This window comes from Notamacropus eugenii, chromosome 1 (assembly GCF_028372415.1).
Source record: "Notamacropus eugenii isolate mMacEug1 chromosome 1, mMacEug1.pri_v2, whole genome shotgun sequence".
NCBI lineage: Eukaryota > Metazoa > Chordata > Mammalia > Diprotodontia > Macropodidae > Notamacropus > Notamacropus eugenii.
In genome coordinates this window covers 157970913-157986453 of record NC_092872.1, presented here as the reverse complement: position 1 = coordinate 157986453, position 15541 = coordinate 157970913, and positions in this window count along the sequence as shown.

Here is a 15541-nt window from a genome sequence, read left to right as displayed (position 1 = left end):
ATATTCTATAACCTTTTCTGGGGGACACTAATACTCTCTTCCCCCCCCGATTTTTCCTTGTTAGACATTTTTATAATCAATACTTTAAAAATTGTGTTGTCAGCATCATTATATCAAACATAATAATAATAATGGAAAGTTTCACAACACTTTATGATTCACAAAACACTTTTTATATATTTTCTCATTTGAGCCTCATAACTCACACCTATTAGTTATTATGAGTTTTATTATTCTCATATTAAAAGTGAGGAAATTGTGTATCAAAGAGAATAAATAATTTCCCTATGAACTATTATGCTATGGTTATATAAGAATCTGAACCTAGGTATTCCTGACTGCATTAAGGTCTAGCCATCTACCTGCCTTTTCTTGAGTGCTACTTCTACTTCACCATATAGCATATTAGGTATTATAAAGTATGAGTCTAATTACAGTGGATCCATTATCATCAATGAAAATAGATGGTTATAGAAATGCCAAATCTATTCTCTTCTTGGGGGCAGGGGTGTCTATTTTGGCTTCCTTCCAGTTTAATGTATTGATGCTTTGGGAATTATCTGGATTAGCTGAGTATCACGTCAAGCATTTTGAAGTTGTCTTTTCTCTTTTAAAATCCCTATTCTTGTGCTTGAAGTTCTAATTCTGACAGACTCTATCAATCTGGAAAGAGTTTACATATGCCCCCAGTATGAGTTTCTCTATGAACCAGTTTAGCTCTATCACCATTAAATTGGACAGCTGCTCAGTGGAACTTTTAAACATCAAAATGTTTTACACAAAGTCACATTCTAGCAAATGAATTCACATCACCTATCTCGCTGGAGTCAAAAAACAAAATGAAAGTTCTTAGGGAGCATATGTATTCCTTTCAGTAATTCCACAGCATCGCTCCTCTCCTCCCACCTGCCAAAGGTCTGCAGACAACAGGTAAAAAAATGTATGTTATGAATTATTTGTCCAAAGCAACCTATACAACAAACTGCCTCAGTTTCAGCAGTGATGGTGACAAAGTAAAAGAAAAAGTGATCACAAAATCTAGTTTTAGGCCATGTATAAACTGTATTTTAATTATTGGTACTTTAAATATGAACACATTGATTAATAACAATCTCACATGAAACCAGGAACATTAAAACTTTTCAGTAAATGGAAAAATGAGTCATAGGTTCTCCTTGAAGAAGCCAACACAATATACTATGGAATAGGTTCTCAAAGGCCATTAGAAGTCTTTTTTCATGGGATAATTGGTCATCTCATCTCACAGGATTCGTGGTAAGTAAAAATAAAAAAGACCATTTTGCATAATTTTTGCATAAACATCTTTTATAGTATGCAAGGAGCTAGAGAAATTTACTAAAAACTTAATAAGTTTCTCCAAAGCAATTTAAAATACACAAATACGTTTGTATTTTAGTTTTTGTACTCTTAATACTTAAGGGTAGCTAGGTGGCCAAAGGATTGAACACCTTGCCTGAAGTCAGAAAGACTCACCTTTCTGAGTCCAAATCGGACTCAGATACTTCCTTAGCTGTGTGATCCTGGGCAAAGTTACTTTATCTTGTTTGCCTCATTTGCTCATCTGTAAAATGAGCTGGAGAAAGAAATGGCAAACCACTCCAGCATCTTTACCAAGCAAACCCAAATGGAGTCATGAAGAGATAGACATGACTAAAATTAATTGAATAAGAAGCTTTAGCATGCTGTCAAGTAGCTGGCACATAAGAAATACTTGATAAATGTTCGCTGATAATTGAACTCAATGTGAAATTTGGGATGGGAAAGTCTTATGAAATACATGTTGGCAAATATGAATCAAAAGTAAGAAATGAAAGGAGTTCTAGATCTATAGACTTATCAATAGTTTCATGTCTTTGTACTGTTAATATGTTCTTCAAGAAAGCAATATATGCATTATTACCGAGTTTGGGATCTCTGTCCAGATGTATTATTTTGGTATACATTGATACATTATTGTTGATTCTCAGGAGTCCCTGAATATCTTTTATTGTGAGAATTTTTGACTTGTTGCATGTTTGCATTTGTGGAATCTTTTAGTTACAGCTTAATTTGTGGAAGATTGATCTTCCTGAGTTGAAATCCAGCCTGAGACACTAGCTCGGTTACCCTGGAAAAGTCACTTAACCCTCTCTGCCTAAGTTTCTTCATCTACAAAATAAGCCAGAGAGGAAAATGGTGTACCATTGCAGTATCTTTGCCAAGAAAATCCCCAGTGGGGTCAGGAACAGTAGACACAGCTAAAAAATGACCCAACAACAACAGTGTTTTTTTTTTGAGGGGCTGTTTAGTTTAGGTAAAGAGAAACACTAGGGTAATAATGATAGCTGTGTTCAAATATTTCAAGACTATCAGAAAGAGAGATGATATATATATATATATATATATTTTCTTTTTTACTTTTTTTTTTTGCTCTCAAAAGGCACACATAGGCACATAGGGTGTGCCTTCCTTCCCTGGAGGTGTTTAATGGAAGTATTCAATAAGAGGTTAGATATGATAATGTAGAGAAGATTCTCTTTCACAGATGTGAATCTGGAAGAGATCTTAGAAATCATTCTGAAGATAAGGAAACAAAGGTTCAGATAGATAAAATAGCTTGCCTTAAGTCATATAGTTACTACATAGAAGATCCAGTATTCAAATCCAACTCATTCAGCTTCAACGTCATGTCCCTTTGATGAAACTCATGGTGCCTCAGGTTAAAGCAGATTGTTTTTGAGGTTCTTATAGATTTGAGATCCTGTGATTCTATAAAGTAGAAAGCAGTTAGGTACTGGACAGAGCAACATTGCACGTATAGATACAAAAATGACATTTGTATCGTAACAGACAGGAAATGACTTGTTACCAATAAATAATTACCAAATCCAGCTATCTGTGTGAAATCAGACCACGGACCAGTTACAGCAAATGTCCAAATCAACACCAAATTAGAAGAAAGGGAAAAGATGAGAACAAGACACTGTGGGCAATTACAACAGCTCTCCTCTGCCCCATTTCAACAAGCTATTGATTTTCAAAAATAGGAAAGACATAAAGAAAAGATCATGGATTCTGATAATCATCACTTCCTGCAGGTATGTAACTGACATAAAACATTTGCACTAATGAAGTGGCTAAAAGATCTCAAGAGTCCCTCTTCAGCCAGCAGAAACTCCATCTCTATGCAAAGCAGAGGCAAGACATCTCAGGACAATATTGGTTTAGAATATAAACCTATTTGCAAAACACTGTTAAGAAGAGGTTGAAAGGTTACAAATAGTATTGACTCATAAGATAGTGAGGAGTGAGGATGAGGGAGTGAGTTGGCCGAAACTCATGATATAATGCAATCCACTAAGGTTGACAACTACAAGGCATTACAGTTTTTTTCTAACCTTACTGACTCTTTTCTATATTACCTCTCTAGTGTAACAAAGGTTTTCTATTTAATGTCTCTAGAATCTTCTTTACATTTCCCTGTATTTGCTCATGTATTTGCTCATGTTGTGTTCCCTTGCCCCATTATCATAGAATCACAGAGATACAAATTTAGAGGGAATTTCAAAGGGCATTTAGTCTAAGCTATATCCAAAAAAAAAAATTATCCCTGCTTTGACAAAAAATCCATTTTTTGCCTGAAAATCTTTATTTTTTGAGGGAGAATCCTAGCTTCTGAGGAAAACTTTCATTTTAGGAGAATTCTAATTATTAAAAAAAGAGCTTTTTTTTTATATCAAGCTTAGCTTTGCCCTATTTCACCTTCTATTCATTGCTCCAAGTTCTGCCTTTTGGATTAAGCAGAATACTTCTAGTATTTTTTCACGATAGCCCCTGAAATTCTAGAAGATCATTATCATGTCCCCCTACATCTTCTCTTATGTAGGCTAGATGTCCCCAGTTCCATTTATCTTCTACAGTAACTCCCTTCACACAGATCACTGTGTAACCATACAGACCCTCTTGTTCTCTGCACAAATACACTTTATCTCCTGTCTCTGCCTCTACACTGGCTGTTCCCCATGTTTGGAATAAAATCCCTCATCACCATTACCTCTTGGAATCCTTTTTTTCTTCAAGACTCAGTTTAAGCAATATCTTCTCTATGAGGCCTTTGGCTCCCTTCCAAGGTTATGCTCTATAGTCATCGCTTATGTGGTTGTACACATACAATCAACTTTTTTTATAACATGACATATATGTTTCTAAAAATCAAAGTGTTTTGCAGAAATGTAATAAAATCTTAAGGCATATTATGAGAAAACTGGGGTTAGGGACACAACCTTCAACAACTTTGCCAGTTTTTTGCCACAAAAAAATCAGAACCTAACAAAAATAGTAGCACAGTTGTATACATGTTAAATGGTTAAGAAATACTTCAATACTATAATAAGTAGTGGTGGCATCTGCTGTCTTGGACTGCTGCATGGCCCCAGTAGCCCTTTCTGGCAAATTTGGTGACTAGGGGAGAGAGGACAGTCTCAGTGGGTCTCAACTCTAAGAGAGATATAAGCAAAAGGTGAGGATGGGGGGAGGGGTAAAACAGAGTATATGAGTATAAACCAGTCTTCCTCTGTCCACAGATTCTGCTGCACCAGAAGATACACCAGTACTTTGCAAAAGACCTGAAGTTTGCTTGTGGAAGTAAATGTGGCAGGGGTTGTAACTTGTGAGTTATTGTGAAGTAGTGTGAGGAAAGTTATCTGAAATTGATTAGAAAATTGTAATACCAGATTTGGATGGGTATGATTCACTGTTCTCTTATGTTTACATATGTCTACAACAAAATATGAAGTTCAGCTATGCTAAAATTGTTCCATAATATATCAATCATATTTAAATATTCAAAAAAATTTGTTTTCCAAGCAAGCAGTATAGCACTATATCTATAAACATATATGTCTTTATGGACTCAAACATACATACATATTATATTCATGATATCTCCATTGGAACATAAAGTCATTGACAACATGGACTTCTTCACTTTTTATATTCTCCTTCACTTGACACATAGTGGATGTGTAGGAGATACTTATTGATCAAGGTTCCTCACCATGGTGATTGCACTTCTTTAGATGCTCTTTAGCTTATCAATATCCTTCCTAAAATGTGGCACCTAAACAAAAAAGAATACAACATTCAAGATGTTGTCTTCTCAGGCAGAGTGCAAAACTATTTTAACCTCCCAGACCTAGAGACTGTACTTTTCCCAATGTAGCCTAAGATCTCATTAGCATTCGTTTGCTCTTTTTCCTTTGTTGTTTTTTATAAAGCTGATTCAGCTGACTCCATAGCCTAAGACAGCCACAATCAAAAAGAAGGTTAGAAGAAAACTCCAAACTCATAAAGTACTTCTCAGTGACCCTGAACTCACCTCGCACACTACTGGCAGTGGCTGTACTAGCTGACTCAAGAATTTAAGACAGACCTACAATAAAATCAACCCTATACTCCAGTCCTTCTTCCTTTTTTTCAGGGCTACAGAGAAATTTCCCCTGCAGAAATGTCTCCTGGCGACAATGGAGTAGCCACAGTCACTTAAGGCAGAAAGACTGTTGGGAGCCATAACCCCATAGTAGGAGTGCTACAAAGTTCTGAATTGAATAACCCTGAGCCACTATTGGAAATTGGAACCACCCTTCAAGACCAAGTTCAAAATTTCTCTCCTCAATCAAATCTTTCCTACCAATTCCAGCTAAAGCAATATCAAACTCCAATAATACTAATTGGTACTTCTACCCATTTGAAATTCATCAAATACTACCATATTATAATCATGGAGTCATATTTTAGGGCCATAAAGGGTAGAAAGTATCTTTATTTGCTTTATAGCCTCTTCATTACTGCTTTACACATACACAAACGCATAAATGTGCATGTATGTGTATAATCAGCACTCAAATATTTGTCAATTGATTAGTTGAAATGAATTGACTTATAGCCATGCCATAGAACTTTTTCCTCCCAAAGTCAGATTTCTAAAGTTACACTGACCACTTTATGTTTCTATTGCAGTATAAATTCAAAAAATCTTTTTTTAGAAATATCTCTAATCATGGACAAGAACTTGTAGTTAGGCTTACACAATAACTGCTTTTGATTTTAGCAGATTTCTTTTTCCTGTGTTCCATTCAGAAAACCACTTTTAAAGGAATAGAAAAGTGGAAGGTTATGTTATTTATAAAGTAAGAGAGACATGGGATCAAATGGGATGAGCATGTATGCAGTTTTGAGTTTTGCCCCCTTTGATTTTCCGTAAAGATAGAATGTTCATGCATTTGAACAAAAAAATACCTATGGCAAGAATCCACATACTTCGCTTTTTGCTTAGATCAACAGATGCTCCCAGTTCTCACCTCCATCACCTTTATAGTCCAATTCTTGGACTGATTCCAGTTTCATCACAATGCCAACCTCTAGAATACAATTTGTGATGTCAAGCAAGGAGGTCTAAGTATCTTGCTTTTTTTTAAAATTGTGGAAGTAGTTTCATTTGAATATAAACCTTCAGATTAGGTTCATAATTACATTTAACACTTGGCTTTTAAAGGAGGAGGGGAACCCTAGAAGCACTATTATATCCCTTCTCTACCTCTATTTTGAATGAGAAGGCTGTCAAAAGAAATATGTTCCATTCAGATAGCCTATTTTTTTTTCCTAGTGGAAGTGATGTCTATTATACTTGATCCCTATATTCTTCAAATGGTTTATTTTCATGGTACATATCTACTGGAAAAAAATCTCACAAAATTCATATACATGCACTGCTCTGCTCCATTTGCTCTACCTGATCAGTGCTGCAAACAAAAGCAAAAATGGCCCAACTATTGTCCAAGATCTTTGAATGACCTTACTTCAATCATGGCATATTCAAAATATGTTGAAAACTTAACCTTCCTCTTTCCAAACCTATCCCAAAATTCCAGATCTCTATTGAGAGAACCATTATCCTTTCAGTCACCCAGGTTGACCACCTTGGGTAAAATGACTCTTCATTTTCCATTATCACTCATAGCCAGTCAGTTGTTGAATCTTAACACATTTTACCCACTCTCTTTATGTGATCCTTAAAATTCTCTTATGCTTCCATTGATTTCAGGTGTCAGCCTTCCTGATTGCATTCTTATAGTTCCATGTTACTTTCATATCTATCTTGGTATGAAAACAGATGAATAGGAATGAAAAACTTCATTATCCTTTGAGACACATCTCAAATAAAACCCTAAAGAAAGCAACCAAGTATTTTTTCCCCCACCATGTTCTGCCTTCTTTCTCTGACCTTTCCCAATTGCTCTGAGAGGCAGAATGGCTTTGGATAGAGAATAGAGGGTCTGCCTATAAGACGGGAGGCTTAGGTTCAGTTTGTGCCTCTGCTGTATATTGGCTGTATAACTAACCCTGGGCAATTAATTTAATCCCTTAATATTTCAGTTAACTCTGTATGGTTATAAAGTAGGAATAAATGCTGCTTTGCTTTGGTTAAGGAAGCTTGTTTATTAGGCTCTTGAAATCACAACCCTGGTATGAAAGGAGAAAATAATTTGTTCTGAGATAGTAATGTAAAAATCATTTTGGTTTCTATGGAATAATAACTACTAAGTAGCCCTGAACACACTAGGGTACCACTATAGTAATATCTTTACTATATATGCTCTAGGCTATGATATAGGTGAAATCATTATAATGATGCAATTTTAATACTTCCAGTAATAAAGGTACTTGGAAGGATCCAAAGTAGACTTGCCTTATATCAGATTGGATGCAGCCAAGTTCTACTGTATTTCAGTGAACACAACTTGTAAACTCAAGATGCTTGTTGAAGAGTAAGGATGAGAATTATTTTAAAGCCTGGAAACTGGACCTAATGAAGGAATATGAAATAATTTTAAATGGTAATTCCTATTTTTAGACAAATTTTATTTTTTGGCCTTGGTCAAAGTTATGTTAGACATAATTTTAGAAATGAGAAAAAAGAGCATTTAAAGATGGCTGTAGAATTAAATGGGTGAGAATGTAATTTTATTAAAAACTTCAATTGACTAGTTGGTCAATGTGAACAAGTCATTAGTTATCTCTGGACCCCAGTTATTTAACTTGTAAAATTAGAGAGATGGACTACATTAGTGGTGTCATATCAAATAGAAAGGGGTGGCACTAAATTGCTCATAAGGATTCCTATGGGCACGTAATTGACTTAGAAAGCCATACATAAACATTATCTATGCTTTGCTGTGCTTATTTTCATTTTGTTTAATATTTACTAATTATATTTTTAATCTGATTTGGGTTACACTTGGGAGTTTAGCATACCTTCCACACTTTTAGACATTATTGTTCAGACTCTTCATGACCTAATTTGAGGTTTTCTTGGCAGAGATACTAGATGGGATTGTCATTTCCTTCAGCTCATTTTCCAGATGAGAAAACAGAGGCAAACAGGGTTTAGTGATTTACCCAGAGTCATACTACTATAAAGTATCTGAAGCAGGATTTGAACTCAGGAAAATGAGTCTTCCTGATTCCAGGTCTGGCGTTCTGTGCACTGTGGTGCCACCTAGCTGCCCTATTGGACTAGATGCTTTCTTATTTTTCTTCCAGTCATGGCGTTCTATGAATTTCTTCACTAATCCTTTTCTTCCTAAAGTAACTATCAATCTATATCTTTATTAGGAACTGAGGGAAAACAGAGGAAAAAATGAATTTAAAATCATAGAAATTCTAAAACTTTGAGGTCTAGAGGATCAACGTCTGACATGACAAAATTACTTAATGCCAGAATAAATAAGAGAATCCTATCAACCTTCTCCTAGTCCAATGTTCCTTCCCCTAAACAACATTATCTTCCCAATACAATTTATTCTTTTTGAGGAAGTCTAAAATAAAATTTTACATTTCCTAGAACATACTTCAAAATTGTATTTTGAACACACATAGAGACACAGCACTTACAAATAAAAGATTTTTTTTTTCCCCATAAAACACCAGTGGTGTACTACAGTCATCAGGAAAAGTTTGAAAAGTATAACTGGTCAGTACAAAAGAAAATCGACTAAACAAACAAAATGGACATTAGATGTTATCAGTAGATTTGAAATGAAATTAGCCAGCTGGAATACTTGCTATCCCAGTAGCATCATCAGCCATATCAAAGATAATCATGGCTTTTTATTACTATGAGCACAGGATGTAGCTAGAAGTAAAACTGCAGATTATCAGATCTCAGTTTAGTCAATTTCAAGTGACAGATCAGAGATCTGAGCTGTCAAAAAGAGACATTTAAAAACAGATCAATGTCTTTGAAGTGATAACACACCAGAAGCCTGTGGGGTTCTATTTCCTAAACTTCTGTATCCATGTTTGCTAAAAAATACAGAAGATATCTGCTACTTTTCGTTATTTTTTAACTACACACATAATTCTTCAGGGGCTAACCAATGCAAAATCTAGCAATTTTAGTGTAGTTGGAAAAAAAAAAAGGGATAACATTAACTCCTCCAACTTTATTTTGCAATGTAATTATTTCCCAAAATTAGTATGTGCAATTCTTCCTTAGAGTTGGCCTTTGATTAGTAATTTCTTTCACAAATATTAACTTCTGAGTCTGACTCATATAAATGTGAGAGATACATGAGAAATATAAATGTTTAAACTGCTTTCCAACAACAAAAACACTATAGATGTTACGTATAAATATATGTATATGTGTGTATGTCTGTATTTTATTTTCAGTTGTTTCAGTTGTGTTTGACTCTTTGTGACTCCATTTGATATTTTCTTGACAAAGTTACTGTAGTGATTTGCCATTTCCTTTTCCAGCTCATTTGGCAGATGAAGTAACTGAGGAAAACGGAGTTAAGTGACTTACTCAGGGTCATACAGGTAGTAACTATATTTGAACTCAAGTCTTCCTGATCCAAGGCATGGCACTCTATCCACAGCACTACCTAGATGCCTTGTGTGTGTATATATACACATACACACACAAACACACAGGGCCTGTGTATGTATATATGCATATATTTATACATATGAATATACATATACACACATGCCTAACATGTACATAAATAATATGTGTGTAACTATGTGTATCTGTATATACATATACATTTTCCATATTTCCACCAAAGGAAAAATATGTTGAAACTAGAAAGGATTGTTCTTAACATTAATAACTACACATGTGACAAGTCATTCCATGTTAATTGAAGACCTCCATTGAAGAGGAACCCTTTATGGACCAAGGTAGCTTATTTCACCTTTGGATAGTTTCAATTACTAGAAATTTTACCCTAATATCAAACCTAAATTTGCCTCCAACTTTTTCACATTGTTCCTAGTTGTATGCTCTGGGATCAAAATAAGTAAGTTTAATCTCTCATGTACCTGACTGAATTTTAAGTACTTGAAAGAAGCTATGCTATTCCTCCATCTTTTTTCTTTTCAGGCTAAAGATATAAAATGGTTCTAAGTCTTAGGTGGCCTCGCTACCCTTCTACTGTGATATTGGTCAGAGTGATGTGATGCTCAAATGAGATAATAGGGTATATTCTGATAAATGTTTAACAACCAGGCTCACTGGAAAGAAAAAAAAAGTAATCAAACATTTAAACTTAATCTGCATTACTGACACTTTCTTAAGTCTAGACAATCAAAATAATAAAGCAAGTCCTAATTTTTTTATAGTTACTGATTTCCGAGGCATAAATGATCATGCAGAATACTTAAAATTGAACTCTAACAAGCCCATTAGAACTAGTTCCAGGACACCTCTAGTGGTGAGATGCAAAAAAAAAACCTAGCATATATAAATATTTCTGCAAAAATAAAATAAATTGTATATATACATATGTATATATGTATGTTTTTGCATGTGCATGCATGGGTATATATGTCCATATATGTATGTCCATACAGGCGTGCATATGTACACCATATATGTATATGTGCATATGTATACAAGCACATGTATGTTTGAACTTATAATCACGTATGAAGATGTGCATGTCCATATGCACACATACACATGTATATACATGTGTATATCCACACATGTATGTGTACATGTGCATATGTATGTGTGGATGCTCCCATTCCCTTAGTTTTAGTATCATATTACCAAGTGGACATTTCTACCTGGATGTCCTAACATATCCAAAATGAAGCATATCATTTTCTCCTCAAAGCTTGTCTATTTTTGTTGTCACACAACATGTTCCCCACCAACTTTCTCTTATAACCTTGGAGTCATCTTTGACTTGTCCTTTTCCCTCATTCCAGAAATTAAATCAGTTGCCAAATTTTGTTGATAAAATATAACATCTCTCCCATCTGTTTGCTTTTCTCTACTCATGTGATCATCCTCTTAGTTCAGGATTTTATCGTCTTTTGATCAGACTATTCTAATTGGTCTCCTTTCAAATTTCCTTTTCTGAATCCATTCAATAGCTTCTAATATTATATTAATATTATATGTTATACTATATGATGTGATGTGATATGATATATTATTATTAATTATGTTTTTGTTGTTAAGTCATTTAAATCACGTACAACTCTTTTTATGAACCCATTTGAGGTTTTCATGACTATGTCCTAGAGTAGTTTGACATTTCCTTCTCCAGATTATTTGACAGAGGAGGAAACTGAGGCAAACAGGGTTAAGTGACTTGCCCAGAGTCACACAGCAAGTTAGTATCTGAGACCAGATTTGAACTCAGGAAGATAGGTCTTCCTGACTTCAGCCTCAGCACCCATTCACTGCTCCACCTGGCTGACCCAAATACCAATTATGCTATTATAATAGCATAACATACCATGATAATTTAACAACCTGACTGTTTCACAAAATAGATATTCCATCTCCTGCTCAGTGTCCTGGTACAAACTATCCCTAGTGCTCAACTCAGCTAATACCTCCCCATAAAGCCCTCCTTGATTTTTTCGCTTGTTAGTACTCCTTCCCATTTCAATTTGAATTGCATTTATTTGCCTTTATATTTCTCATATCTCCCTTCCTCCACAATGGAAAGTATGTTCTCCCAAGGTTATCAAAATATTTCATATTTATTTTTGTACTGCTGCACCTGATGGCGCACCTTAATGGAAGGACAAAATGTTTGGTGATTTGAACGCATAGGTTAGAAGTTATCATTATTTTAATTATTACTATTATTAATGAGGACTTGCATTCTATTGTTTTTCATCCTTGCTGCAGCTGCTTTCCAATCACTACTCATGCCTTAAAGTACCTCCAAAACATTTTGTACACTCTCAAACTTCTGGGATTATTATCATTTCTTATATGATCACATAGGAAGAAGATTTTGCCTACTCTTGTATCAAGCGTATATTGGTCAACTGTAAACTTCTGCCCTTTGTTGTCTGCTGCTGATTTATCCCCTTCTGCTCCCCCATTCACGGGCTTCCTTTCACCAATCAGCAATATGCAGATTTGATAGAAACTATCTCAGGTCTCCCACATGAAGTAACAACAGGATGGGTCCCTCTGTACCTTTGGTAGACATTCCTACTGACATCTCAGCTTGTTTCCCCTTATTATTTTCAATTGCTTACACAAGACAGAGCAGGCAGGCTAAAACAAAACAAAACAAAAAATAAACTGAGTGAGCCTTTATCGAAATCTCTCTGTATTATGCCCCACCTCCCCCAAGTGAACTGAGGCTCTATGAGTTTAAATTAATCATTTCAGCTGGGCTTTTTGGGAAGACAGTATGCCATGTATTACTGATGAAGCCTTGGCCGTCAAACCCTGTGCCAGTGTTAGACAAGGTGAACAATCCTTTAACCTGTTAATTCACTTGAAATAATGACAGAAATAATCTGATCGAGTTTGCCACGCTGTCTCCATTTGAAGTGGACGGTGAGTTTCTCCCCTGTTAAAATTTTGACATACTGAGACAAGTGTGTGATTATTGTATCCAATTGTGTCATTTGGATAACTTGAGACAGCCCAATGGAGTGTGAGCAACCCACATTTACCAACTTTTGAATTCATTTGCTGTGATTGGCATATCTGTACATTTTAACCCATGTAGAGGTCTTCCCCCCCCCCCCCCCCACAGAATTATATACATCACAAATGTATATGGCTGAACTCCTTTATTTATCAATATGTTAACTCCTCTCTCAAGATTTTTCTAAGGGGAGGCTGTGTGTGTGTGTGTGTGTGTGTGTGTGTATTTTAATAATTAGGAAACGCATTTGAGCTATTTCAGAAAGAAGGACAGAAAGATCATTACATTGTAGATGTGTGAGCTTCGTAAGTCTTTGATTTTTCATAGGTTACTTTGAAATACTAGGAACTTATTCACATTTTCATTCTATAAAATAGTATTCTTCCTACTTTCTTTTAACATTATTTACAGGGAAGCAATGATTGTGTAAAGCAGGGATACTTAGCCTGGGGTCCATGACCTTGTTTCTTAGCTATTTGGATAAATGTATTTCAATTGCTTTTCTATGTATTTTATTTTATTAATTTAAAAACATTATTCCAAGAATGGGTCCACACACTTCACCAGATTGTTGAAGGAAATTAGAACACGTAAAGGGTTAAGCACTCCAGGTCTAAAGTAAAGAAGGGAAAAACTATGGATAATATAGAATGATCATAATTTTCAAATAATCAAAAGTAAAATGTCAGTTTGCAAATATATTTGGCTTTTTAAGCAAAATAGAAGAACTTGCATTTGATCTTCATACATCATAGCTGTATTCTATAGCGTAGCTAGACTGTCTTTGCTAAACCTCACTTATGGTATCCCATTTCTTGTCTTCTTACCTTTTCCTGGCTGTTTTCCATGCCTAGATTCTTCCCTTTCACCTTTACTACTTAGAATCCTTTATTTCCTTCAAAATTGTAGTCAAATGCCACCTTCTCATTGAAGGCCTTATCCTCACACCTTCCCATGTCCTAACAACCCCCTCTTCTAATTTACCTTTTATTTTTATTTTGTCTGTACTTATATTTATAACAGTTACTTCCCTCATAGAATATGAGCTTTTAGATACTTTATCATTTAGGTTTTTGTATCCACAGAGCATAGTACCCAATTTGGCATATTGTAGAAGCTTGATAGCGCAGCTAGGTAGCACAGTAGATGGAATGCAGGGCCTACAGTCAGGAAGACTTCTCTTTCTGAGTTCAAACCTGGCCTCAGATGCTTCTTAGTTGTGTGACCCTGGGTAAATAACTTAACCTTTTTTGCCTCAGCTCTCATTTGTAAAATGAGAAGGAAATGGCAAATCAAGAAAACCCCAAATGGGTTCACAAAGATGGCTTTTGATTGATTTTCATCTGTCAGCTCCCTCTATTCCAAGTGATTGATTCATCTTTGGGAGTCTTAAAAGATGTCAAATGAAACGGGATTATTTTATTTTATTTTTTCCAGTGATACGTAAAAACATTTTCAACATTCATTTTAAATAAAATTTCATGTTCTAAATTTTCTCCTTTCACTTCTCTAAGACAGAAAGCAATTTGATATAGGATATGTATGTATATGCACATAAAAATATTTCCATATTAATCATGTGAAAGAAGAAAAAGAACAAAAGAAAAACACATGAAAAAGATAGTATGTTTCAATCTCCATTCAGTCTCCATCAACTCTTTCTCTGGATATGGATAGGATTTTCCATCATGAGTCTTTTGGAATTGTCTTAGATTGTTGTGTACTGAGAAGAGCTAAGTGAGTCATAGGTGATCATCTCACAACGTAGCTATTACTGCACACAATGTTCTCCTAGTTCTATTCACTTCTCTTTACCTCAGTTCATGCAAGCCTTTCCAAGTTTTTCTGCAGTTGACTTATCATTTCTATATAACAATATATGTAATATACAATGATATTATATTATATTCCTTTACCACAACTTGTTCAACCATTCCCCAATTGATGGGCATCCCTCCAATTTTCAATTCTTTATCACGATGAAAAAGACTGCTATAAATATTTTTGTACATGTAGATCCTTTTTCCATTTTTATGATCTCTTTGGGATACAGACCTAGTAGTGGTATTGCTGGATCAAATATACATAGTTAGGTTACCCTTTGGACATAGTTCTAAACTGCTCTCCAGAATGGAGATTAATTTACAACTCTACCAGCACTGTATTAATGGCCTAATTTTCCCACAGCCTCTCCAACATGTATCATTTTCCTCTTTTATCATATTAGCCAATCTGATAGGTGTGATACCTCAGAGTTGTTTTAATTTGCATTTTTTTTATCCATAATGATTTAGAGATTTTTTTCATGTAACTATAGAAAGCTTTGATTTATTCATCTGAAAACCGCCTGTTCATATCCTTTGACCATTTATTAAAAGAGGAATGAATCGTATTCAAAAATATTTGACTCAGTTTTCTATATATTCGAGAAATGAGGTCTTTATCAGACACATTTGTAAAAATTGTTTTCTAGCTTTCTGCTTTCCTTCTCATCTTCACTGCACTGATTTTGTCTGTGCAAAGCCTTTTTAATTTAATATAATCAAAATTATCCATTTTGC